Below are 12,794 nucleotides of genomic sequence, written 5' to 3' on the forward strand. Positions count from 1 at the left end.
GAACCTACCAATCCTTTACAGCAATGATAAAATGGTTGAGGTTTTCAAAAAAAACCCGATGGCAGCTTTCAAGCGCCCTAGAAACCTTAAGGACATGGTGGTAAGAACCAAACTAAAGAACCCTCTGCCTAATGGTGGCTTTAGAACTTGTTCTGACACCAGATGTCTGTTGTGCAAACACAGCTCTGATGCAGACGACTTCTCTAGCCCCATTACTGGCCGTACTTACAAAATGTTCGCAAATACTTCTTGTCGTACGGACAATTGTTTATATCTCATCAATTGTAAATTTTGTCAGAAACAATACGTAGGGGAAACAGGAGACCTCCGCAGGCGCATCAATAATCATCGTTCCACAATCAAAACTAAGAAAATTAAAGAACCCGTCGGGGAACATTTTAATTTAGATGATCACAAATGGGAGGACATGATGGTTTTGGTCATTGATCACAACCCTAACTGGACAGATGCGGAGAGAAAAAATAAAGAAAAATTTTGGATGCATAGACTGAAGTCATTCCGCCCTTACGGCATTAACAAATTAAGTGACTTCACCAAAATGAACATCAATTAAGTACTGATTTGTTTTCGTAGCAATATCACCATCTTCATCTTTTTCGGTCCATGTATAAACTATTAATCATGTTATTTATTCAAATTATTAGCTATTTCCTTAATCGGTTTTGTTCTCTTGCTTTATTTCACTTCCATTAGTTTTTACATTCATGATTATTTATGTGGTCTTTTACAGGGCCAATCTTCCCTACAAACTTTCACTACGAATTATCTTACTAGTACAACTTAATTAACAGCATCCCCCAATTAGCAAGTTAATTCGTTCGCGTTATCTTTCAGCACTTCTTCACAGACCGTCCGCTGCGTAGGACGGGATTTTTCTTTCTCGGGCTCGAATTCTTAACTACGCAGCACTGTTAAGGTTGCATATGCTTAAATTACCAAGAAATATGTCATCAAAAACGAGCTACAAATATGATGGTCGTATTAATCAAAACTCGCATACAGCTTTTCCCATAATAATATTAGCTTAACTCAAGTGACCCATGTGTTACGACACACATGTGCATTTACCGTCATCACGTGCCTATCACGTGACATCGATATTTATAGACATTTTTCTATGTCACACATATTTTTCAATATCGCAAGGGCATACCCCCGTTGTACATTTATTTGTTTTGCATGTATAAGTAAAATGTGATCTCCTTCACCCAAAAATCACTGCTGCTTTAATGGAATCGAGTTAATTACAACGCCATTTCCAAAAATACACTCGACAATCCATCATTTACGGGGGTATCACGTCATTTTTCATCAACGAATAAGACAAATCCGGAGAATGAAACAAAGCAGCAGCATTTTTCAGTTACCTCAAAACCTTCTTGATCACTGTGTAAAATATCAAAAGTATCCATGCAGGTTATGCCCTTGCGAAAATGCGTTGAAGATGATGTACATGTATTTTCCTTAACTTAACCCCCTTTTCAAACGCAATGCAGATCTAGATTTCGGCTAAGGGAAATAACTATGAAGATATAGTGTTGTGGGAAATTTGATACATTACGAGCATTTTGCGATATTTTTCCTTGGTTGTATTGCTGGAGGCAAAATTGTAACTCAAGTAGAAATAAATATCATGCATTTATAAATTTCAAGTGACAGCGTGGGACAGTAATTCATCAAAAGAAAAAAAATATGAGAGATAACTACGACATGCATTTACCTCTTTATATTCCATGCGCGGATCCAGAAAGTTTTTCCGGGGGGGGGGGGGGGGGGGGGGGGTACGACAGTTATTTGAGTTTGCCAGGGAAGGGGTTGTCCAAGGTATAATTTTGTAATGTAATTTAAATAAATTTGAATTTTGCAGGGGGGATCTGGATCCCCCTAGCTGACCCCCCCCCCCCCCCAAAAAAAAAAAAAAAGATCCGTGCATGTATTCAGCGACAATCAAAGCCGTGCATTTTTTCATTTTATTTTTTACCTAAATCAATAATTGGTGAATGAAATATATTTTAAAACACATTCTTTCTCAAAATTACTGTTTATTTTTTTGAAAGTATTCCTCAACATTGCTGTTAATTTTTAAGAAAGGACAAGCACAAAACTCTTACCCCCACCCCCTTCTTATTGAACAAATACTCAAAGAACAATACATGAACAATGTAAATTCCTAGATTTTGAGTGTTGATCACAACAACAAATACATAGATTTTCAAACATTTATTATTCATTTTTCAAGGGAATATTGAAAAAATAACTCATAGTCAGGAAACTGTTAACAAATAAATAATGGTTTAAATAAATAATATTTGCATATAAAGATTAATTTGGACTGTAAGTTTTAAATATCATTGCTAATAATTAAAAAAAACAAACCAAGAGTTGCAAAATCCTTAGCTCAGATTCAACATATAAATACATGTACTAAGATTAGGTTTGTATATTTATAATTAACATATATAATCATGTTGATATTTCTGTTTGGAGGTTATGAATGCACATAATTGTTTTCCTCATACAAAATCATGCCGATAGTCTCCACATAGGAAAAGCTGGGTAACAGGCAGGAACATAGGGAGGTTGAACCAGCCAATTCACCAATTGATGCAGATAGTCTCACGCATAAGCCTACAAAGTTTAACATATAACATTATATATTTTAGTACTTGCACTTTACAACAGTATAAACTAAACAATGTCAAATGACGAAAAATGATCTTTCACCCTGGGAAATCTTTTTTGATAAAGTACAACCCTATGAGCAAAGAATTAGTCTCTGATGTTTATTCAAAGTTCTTGTAAACAATAGTGAACACAAAATATACCAAGATGGACACACCATTACATAGAAGAATAATTGGAAATGCCACTTGGGCATTTACATGTACATGTATTTTATGTTCTTTTTTCCTAAATTTTGATTTCTTTATATATTAAATATAAATATATATTATTATTAACATTACAGATTTTCTTGTGGCAATTAACAAATGTTCCCAATATACTGAAGAAAATCAAGAGAACTTAATACTCCAAGATGACTTAGATGTAAATGAAAGAACCCTCCCCCCCCCCCATTAAAACAATCTTTATCGTCAATGGATAATACTAAGCAATCAATGTTTGCGATATAGTGTATACTCTCAGAGCAAGTTTAATTACATTTCCAGCAGAATGAAAACACACAAATACATGCAGGGTAGTCTCCACCCACAGAATATATATGTAAGGCACTGTATTTTTAAATCTTACCAAAAACATGTTAAATGCAATTGGATAAATTCAACTTAGGGGCTGAAGCAGTTGATTGTAATGAGTCACTTGAGCACACAGCATATGGAATCAAACACCATGACACGGGTACCCCGCATCTTTCACCTCTTCTACACAACACAAGTAGTACAGGAATCTACAAATGAAATACATGTATAAGCTACAGTGTAAATGAAATCATCAAATTACCCGTTATTTAGACTTGAACTCAAATTTTATGCAGCGATACAAGTAATAGTTGATCAGTATGCAGTCTTTGAGGCTGGCAATCAGCTAATAAAGGTGTGAAAGACAAATAATAGCACGTCGTATTTTGAAACCTCAAAGCTATCACTCTTTTTCTTTCTAGATTATATATTCCGTTCAATTAAAACAAATAAAGTCAAAATTATACAGTGCACTACATAACAGCTTTTAATCGACATAGCCGCCTTAACTCCAGATAAGTCTCAACGAAATGTTTTGACTGACCCCTGTCATTGAAGGCCAGGTGTACAGTAATTGCATGATGCGAGTTGAATGAAGGTGATGACAATCTAGTTGTAGCTATTAACAATGTAATGCTACCTAACAAGGATAACTGTATTGCTTTAATTGTCTGCAAGGACAGTCAATGCGCCTGACAAATAATTTCATTTAAAAATTGTTCTGATAATTTAAACATGTTAAAAAACCTGATCATGTTGATAGTTAAAATGACACGGGTACCCCGCACCTTTTATTTAAAAATTGTTCTGATAAATTAAACATGTTAAACAACCTGCATGATCATGTTGATATTTAAGACTGGTCAGCAAAACAATACAATATTAGAGACTCAGAGATGATTATTCTCACAGCAATTAACCTATGTTGTATCATCTTTTTTTATTCTAGACCATAATTTTACATATACTGGTAATATAATTATGACACACTGTTATATTGAAATTAATTCTAAATAAATATTAAGACTATTTAATTTCTATGTAAACAAGCTGAGCAGTGACATTTTTATTTGAAGCCACATGGATCAGCAGTCAGAAGTGATACTTTAAGGCAATTTGTCAGAGTTAAAATGATTTCTTTTAATTAATTGGTGAACATGCAAAAAACAAAATATTGATTTTATACCAGTCCATGTAAATAAACCAACACAGTCTAAAACAGTGGCACTTCTTATCATCTACATTGATACATGTAAGGCGTCGCTGATAAATAATCAATGCGGAACTGGAAGGTTGTGCATTCAGGTAAAATCTGATGTCTGATGGGGAAAAGCTGATAAATCGCCATCGACATTTTTTTGTCCAAGACGTTTTCAACAAGTTGGATTTAAATTCTCTTTAAATATTCTTTAAAATAATAAGTTATATGCAATTAAAGTATTGATATACATAATCATTTGTGTAACAAAATGACATGCTAGTGCTTTGAAAAGTAATAAAACTTCATAATTATTTACAACATGTGCCATGATGTGGTCGTAGGAAAACACATCTCGATCCTTACATCACATTGTTGTTTCAGCACACAATAAGTACTGCGTTTACATTCTTTATCATACTGTGTACGTTAGTTTATGGAATGATATGTCCAATACTTACCATATCTCCTGCATAGTTCGACATCCACACGCATAGTATCAATCCACAACATCTCGGCGCACATGTTTACATCCATGCCTGCCATTTTGCTACCAGCTAAAAATAGTCGACGCGTCACGGATCGATACAAGCGTCGGAAAGGAGCGGATCGGAACCAAACGACAATTAATGTTTTCATTGAAAATAAGTAAATAATGATCATTATTGCACAATGAGGGGTTTAATATTTGATTTAACTCTTTCTCAACAAGAAATTAAATCCAAAAACTAATCAACTACCATAAATAGATGTTATTTACGTTAAATTACATATCTAATGAATATTCATGAGTTCAAAGTTGATCCAAATAAGCCCCGCCTACAAATTCCAGCCTTAACTGTGCTGCGTATAAAGATGTAGCTGCCACGTTTTGATCCGGTGTTTAAACATTATCTAGTTTTTATATATCATTTAGTTTAGTTTAGTGCTAGTTTTGTAGATGTTTTTCTTCTTTCTTATGTAGTTTTTATTTTGTTGTCCTGAAGAAGGGACGGGTTTTCCCGAAAATTTGACAATATTTTACTTTATTGTTCGTGTCGTTGGTTATTTTTAGTGCTTTATATATATATATGAGAGAGAAAATTGAACTGACGAACATATAAATACCAACTTATGTAAATACTTATTTGAAGTTCACGTACGTAATTTGTTCGACAACCAAAATAAATTAGCTGTTATACCAAAGATATACAGCTGTGGCTACTTTTCTATGGACTGCACTAGAACTGGTTTGTTGAAGGATAATGTTCTCTTAATTCCTCGTAATTAAGGGGTGGGGTGGGATGCCCGGGGGGGGGGGTATGGGGACAATATAAGTGGGGACAATATAAGTGGTTCACTTATATTTATATCTGTTGATCTGTTAATGATTTCGCATGCTCTTTCTTGTCATATCTCAATAGCTATTATCATTTGTCAATAATGCAAGGTGTAAAATGATTTTTTAAAACACTTCTTACCGGTTCATAAAAATATTTTTAAGAAAAAGAGAGAAAAAATATCTTATTTAGAGTGTTATAATAATCCAACAACTGGTTTAATAATGTCTAGAGTAGTATTTGTTGTTAATGTGCTAAAGTGTTCACCATCGCATGGGCTTTAATGTTTGATGTTACAGATGTGTCTTTCCTTCTGATTTTATATTCTGAACTCCATCTATGTAAATGTATATACAAATTGGCATATGCAACGGAAAATGAAAACAAATTCACTTTTAAATGGTGGTATGTTGCATACAAAAATGTTGTCTAGAGTAGAGCCTGCAATGGTTTGGAAATGGATGACCAGCTGGAAACCAAGTGATTAAAATTATATAAATAACACCAGTGCTGCTGTTCAAGTCACAAAAGTCAAATATTAAGCAGGTACTTTGGTACATGTAAGAGTTTAGAGTAAAAGAAAGGGATTATAATATAATGAAAAATATCCCCATAGAAGAAACAGAGGACTATGAATAAAGTATCACATCCTGTTGACAACGTTGATCATTCTTAAAGAAAATTTCCGGTCATGGGCTTCCTGATCTGATATTCCGAACCGTTTAACGACAGTTTCAATGAACTTTAGAAAACGTCCTAATATATATATAATTAATTGTATAAGAAGCCACGAAGAAAAAAATCAATATCAGTTACCAGTTATAAGACAATACGCGTTTGGTATTTACAAAATTTTGTAATTCGTCAGCAAAGAAAACAGAAATATTATTTAACTGTTTTTATTCTTTAGAACAAGCACATAATGGTTAGCTCTCTGATTAGTAAATCTTTGAATGAAGTGACATTTACAACAGTACTGCTTTGTTTGGTATCATTATACGAAAGATCGACAGCTGCCGTTGTTCATGGTGAGAGGTACCGTGGTCCTTTTGTACGGGTGGTTGGAATCATTGGACAACAGCAGTGTGTCCGGGAATGTACACACAGACCCAAGCTATGTCGGGGAGTCAACTACCAGAAACAGGAACTACTGTGTGATCTCGTGTCGGCCATCAACGAAACGGAATTAAAATCTGACTATGTTAGAATTGAACTCGATCAGGTACATGCAATTCATTCTTTATATTTCTCTCTCTCTCCCTCTCTTAATCTTCTATTCAAAGAGTCTTTAACACATTAAACAAACCGGAGTTTTACACATTATTTGCTCAATTAATCTGCAAAAAATTGTTTTTATCCCTTATGTATCTGTCTCTGATTTAGTTTAGGAAATGGGAATTATTGTGATTATACAAATTTTGTTTATGTCATCAATACAAAGTAGCTCTAAAGGCATAGACTAGATTCCCATATATATATGTATATATATATATATATATATATATATATATATATATATATATATATATATATATATATAAAACAGTTTTTAAGTGATGTTGTCATTAAAAACACACAATACAATGGCGGACCCAAGAAGGGGAACGCATGCACTCAGTGATTTTCTTTACATAAGACATGTTCAGTGGTGACATGTACATAAAAACCCATTCAAGTTATGGTTTTCTTTCATTTGGTTAAAATGTGACCTTTCAATCACCTCTAAGTAATATTGGTTATACTAGCTAGCATTATTAACGACGCCTCCATTTTTTAAAGTACAAGTTAGCGTTGTTATTTTTTTTAAAATCATCTCATTGAACGTTTTCTTTACTGACTAGTGTACATGTACAGCTACTCGTACATGTAAGACGAAAACAAGAAAATAAATCTTATATTTCTGCAAGGCACAGAGTTTTAAAGGGATTACTGGTTGTCTGTTATCTACACACCTTGAAAGATTATAGATTTTATTTTTACACATTTAAAGTATAATCACGAGAAGATATATCACCGAATACTCCTTTTTTACCCTACAAAAAACCCCTTCCTAAAACTTGCACCCTTCTCGCTTAAAATCCTGGATCCGCTCCTGCCTTAAACAAAAGCAAACAATGTCATGTATATGATGTACACCTGAGGCTAGCTCAGTAGAGCAAATGTTCGAGAGCGCTCGCATATATTTACGATATATTTAGTGCACCTGCCTATCTGATCAAGGTCCCTCTCTTATCCATTCCCCCCAAAAATCATCCACCGTGATTCTCTTGTAGACTGGCCAAATTCCAGATGAATGCCTGTCATGCTCTACTGACGATTTGTGTGTGACGCTCTCCAGTAGGAAAGTCCATTGTATTCGAGGTAGGTTGAGTAGTTGTCCATCAATACATTATATTTATAACACAACTATATAGCTGTTTTAATACATTTATGTTAAGTACAATAATAAGAGATATTTGTCAGAGTACTTAGTAATTGTATCAATTGATACAGAAACCAGTTTATTATACAATTCACTGTAGCCAGGGAATGTGTGTCTTCGGAACTCTATAACTAGAATTTCATCTGTTTAATTCAGCACAAATACATTTAAGGTTTCTCCACCCTTGATGTTTTATGGTTTAATTTCAATTGAACTAAAATATGGATGTGTTGCAAATATATGTTTCATGTTGTGGGAGCTAATACAGGAACACTATTAGAATAATTATTGCGACAACTGCTCCCCAACTTAACTGATCTTTTGTCTGATTTCCATATACATGTATAAAAGCAAATCCTACTGAAGTTAATCACAATCGTTTTTCGTATTTTTATAATGAATTTAAGGCCATTAAAACTTGCAAGTATTTATATTATGGCATTTGCAGTGCATTTTAAACCAATTTTTCAACCTTGAAAAATACATGTTGGCATCTCTTTAATTTTTTTAATTATGGTTCAAACCCACTCAAAATTGCTACATTTGTAAATTATTATATATCCGATCAAAGATGCAAAGAAACGAATACCAAGCGGGGTCAAAAATGTTAAATTATGGTGTATGTACATGACTGCTTCATACGGTTTTGTCAGTTTTTCATGGAATTCCGCGATTCCATCTAAAACAACTATTTAAATTATTAAATATAATTGTCATTTCATATTAAATAACCTAACATTTACTAAAAAAAAATATCTAATATGATTAAATATTGTCAAAACCAATATTCACATTTTACTAATAATAAAGCAGATAACGTTAAAATAGTCCGGAATGCTCCCGATGACGTCATCCAACAATCGAAATACCTTAACTCACTCAAACACCAATTTCTGAGAAAAATACCTAGTCAGCATGAGTAAAGTTTTTCTACATAGTGGTTTCTTTAGTTTACTGCCTTTTCATATTTTGCCCATTGTTTATGATATGTCAGCTTTATAGACCTCCTGCAAAGAGTTGACCTACGGTAACATGTGCATGTTGCACCATCACATGTCAGAAATTTACCGGTGTATAGTATACTTTGTCCCATCCACTAACTTTTCGTTTTATTTCACCTTCCGTCTTTCACTTCCAATTTCACTGTGTAGCCATTGCTGCAAGTTTCGCATTTCACCTCTGATTCTCATGTTCTTAAAATTAGGGACCTACATATTGCATATCAATTTGAACAAGAGACATGCTTCTCACTAAGGTAAATTACATGTATTAACAAGAGGCCCATGGGCCACATCGCTCACCTGAGGAACAATAGGTATGATAAAATCAGCTTAATGGAGTCATAATACAAACTATCTGGACTTTGTACAATAATACATGTAGATCCTGTATAAATAAAATCCATTTTCCCCCTGGATATTCTTATGTTTATAATCATTCGTCTCTTTTCTAACAGGATGATTTTATGGTCAAATCACATGTTGGGTATTGCAGTTTTTAAAAAGATCCTTAACAATTGTTTATATATGGAATAGAAAGCTACATCAAACTCCGAACCTTCTTGTGAGGCCGAAGAAATGTCCTGGAGCCAAAGTCTTAAAAATTATAAAGAATCATCTGGCTGTTCTGAAAAGAGGATTTTGACCCCCATCCATTGTGGCCCCACCCTATATCCGGGGGTCATGATTTCAACAACTTTGAATCTACACTTCCTGAGGATGCTTCCACACAAGTTTTAGCTTTCCTGGCTGATTAGTTTCTGAGAAGAAGATTTTTAAGGATTTACTCTATATATTCCTATGTAAAACTTTGACCACCACTGTGCCCCCTAGCTGCAATAATGTAGCACTCTCCCGATTTCTTTTTTTGGGGAGAAGGCTACAACTCCATAGGATCAGGTGCAGGTGCGGGATCGATTCACTCCCGCAACGATTTCGTCTCAAGTCGTATATAAATGACAATAACATTTGCATTTCTTACCTTAACTCAAACATTGTAGATGTATATGGCATAAATAATCCAAAAATATCAAGTATATCAAGTATAGCCAATATATCAGTTATTTTTCGTGTATGTAAATAACACAAGTTTAATTTGTCCGCCATGTTTACTGACCTTGACCGGTTTTATTTTGGGACAGCCAATGAGAATTCAGGAGCGGATCTTGAACTAAATATAGGAATTATCCTATTTTAAACATACTTAACGCGGTAAATATGAATTTACCATTATATACCATTTCCTGAAACGATGTTCTAGTGAAAGAACGAGGTAAGATCGATTATTTACAAATATAAAATCGATCTTTTCTGACCGAAGTCAGCCGCATTAAAGAAATAATTTTGCACCATTACGGAGATCCTGTGGAATTGTAGCCCTCTCCGGTAAACATCAGATATAAAAAATCGGAGAGGGCTACATTTTTGCAGCTAGGTTTCAGGGGAGTAGCGATAACAAGAATTTCGTACAATAGAGCCGATAACTCTCTAATTATATTTAAGGAAGGAGCCAAAGGAGGTCCTACTACATCAATCGAAAAGTTTTTCTGTATCAACTATACACAGGAGATATAAAAACTCATTAGTTAAAATATTTAACAATGACCTTGACTTTTATGTCATTATTTCAGCCGGGGTCAAAGACACTTCCATTTTACTGGTCCGAAGTCTCTATGATTGATAGTAAAAAAGTTAGAAGTGATTACATGGAAATCTAAATACTTTCAGGGGCATTAACTACTAGAAGGGGGTCTCAGATCCTTTCCGGTATGATAGATTGAAGAACCCTCTAAGTGTACTGAAGATATTGGTCTTCCAAGACTCTATCACTTATGGTTTCAGAAGAGTAGCAATAACAAGCTTTTAGTACACAAGGGCAATACCTTTGTAAGTTATTGGAGTAATCAAGCAAAGGGTAATTTAGTACCATAACATTTAATTGTCAATGATATAAAGAAAAAAAAAGTTACAATATCTCTAGAAATAAAAAAGCTGTCCCAGAAACAATAGGATAAAAAAGAAATACAAAAGGTCTTTCACATGAAAGGTTGGAAAGACCTAATTACTAAATTTATAATTATGTAGACCAGGAAGCTCACTACCAAAATTGTATATATCATGTCCACCAAAGTATGGGTTTTGACTTTTGGGGTGGGGGTGGATGTATAGTGTTAATACATTGAATATTTAAAAATCATATGTCTACTCCCACATATCTGTAATATCGTTGACAGTTCTGCTAGGTCTTGCATTGGGTAAACATACGGAACAGTCGTCAACATATTCGTCTTATGGGGCTGAATATGCAGTAGACGGAAACAGGGGTACAGACATATTCCAAGACAAGAGGATGCCGACATAAAACCCTGGTGGAGGGTGGATCTACAGACTGTATATTCCATCAAATGTCCGAATACTTAACAGAGGAATAGATAAATACGGATTCGGTAAGTGTAAAAAATAACAACATTGCAAGTCTTGGTTTTACTTTTTATGTCCATACCATTTATATGTACATGTATAGCATCACAACTGTCAGAATACTTAACAAAGGAAAAGACAGAGGAATAAACCATAGTGAAGGTAAGGGTACAAAGTCTCAGCATAGTAAAAAGGAAATATAATGGATGGATACAATGTGGTTTTATTAGTTATGCAGTAATCATAAGGTCTATCATTTCGACAAAATCATTGACTCTGTAGCCTAAAAGTAAATGTTATTATTTTGTTTCTTGTTTTCTTTGCAGGAAGGATTCTATTATCAAGTTTAATTTTTTTTCAAATATGTTCGTTGTAAAGTCATTCTTATTCTAATATAACATGCATGAAAGTAATATTATGAGAAAAAATATTATTAAAAATTAAACAAGAGGCCCATGGGCCACATCGCTCACCTGAACAGCAGTTCCTTGTGACATTCTATTTCGTAGCATATGCTTTTTCTATTTTTAACATTAAACCCCTTTCTGGGGCCCCAGAATTGGTCCGAGGTTTATAGTTGGCTTTAACGACATAAATAGTAACATAGGAATGAAAATGGGAAGCAATGCGGTGGGACTGCACGAACACAGCCTGAAAAACTGAACGTAGAAGAGTTCCACGTCATGAGGAATAACTCTCAGACTGTACAGAACAACATCAAGGAAGATAACTCTTGGTTCCAGACTATACAGAACAACATCAAGAAAGATAACTCTTGGTTCCACTACATTAGAGTTTACACAATTTGAAGATCCTTGCATAGTAATCTCAAATTTATATTTATACTACTGAAAATCAAATGTAATCGTACACCACGTAAAAAAACAACATCAGAACCCCCCGTTGAAGAATATGTTCCCATAGTGATCAGTCTCTCCGTCTACCAATGGCCAGAACTGGCTTAAATTCACCCAACGTGCCTTTGGGTTAACGGCATAGACCTCTAAGGTGGAAAAACACACCTGGAAAAAGTCACTAAAATTAACAGAATTTTTTTCACTTTAACAGAAAATAAAAGATATAATAATTAAACTGTACAAATGTCTAATAAGCCAAAAATTTGCAATTTGGGATAAAAATGAAAATTTAAAATGATTATCCCAGTAAGTAACAACGAAAGCCCCTACGGGATTCGAACTCGGGAGGTACGGATCT

General features: G+C 34.1%; 1 long non-coding RNA gene and 1 pseudogene across 1 annotated transcript; one reads left to right on the forward strand and one right to left on the reverse strand.

The window, feature by feature from the left end:
• Positions 1-1,961: 1,961 nt before the first annotated feature.
• LOC128171137 (uncharacterized) lies at positions 1,962-5,219 on the reverse strand. The gene is made up of 3 exons (XR_008242014.1): positions 4,881-5,219; positions 3,274-3,430; positions 1,962-2,649 (listed from the first exon to the last, which is right to left on the reverse strand). It is a non-coding gene; the product is annotated as an uncharacterized LOC128171137 (long non-coding RNA).
• A 1,441-nt stretch (positions 5,220-6,660) lies between these two features.
• LOC128171115 (uncharacterized) lies at positions 6,661-11,622 on the forward strand (annotated as a pseudogene).
• Positions 11,623-12,794: the final 1,172 nt, after the last annotated feature.

Source organism: Crassostrea angulata, chromosome 2, assembly GCF_025612915.1.
Source record: "Crassostrea angulata isolate pt1a10 chromosome 2, ASM2561291v2, whole genome shotgun sequence".
In the NCBI taxonomy this organism is placed as follows: Eukaryota; Metazoa; Mollusca; class Bivalvia; order Ostreida; family Ostreidae; genus Magallana; species Magallana angulata.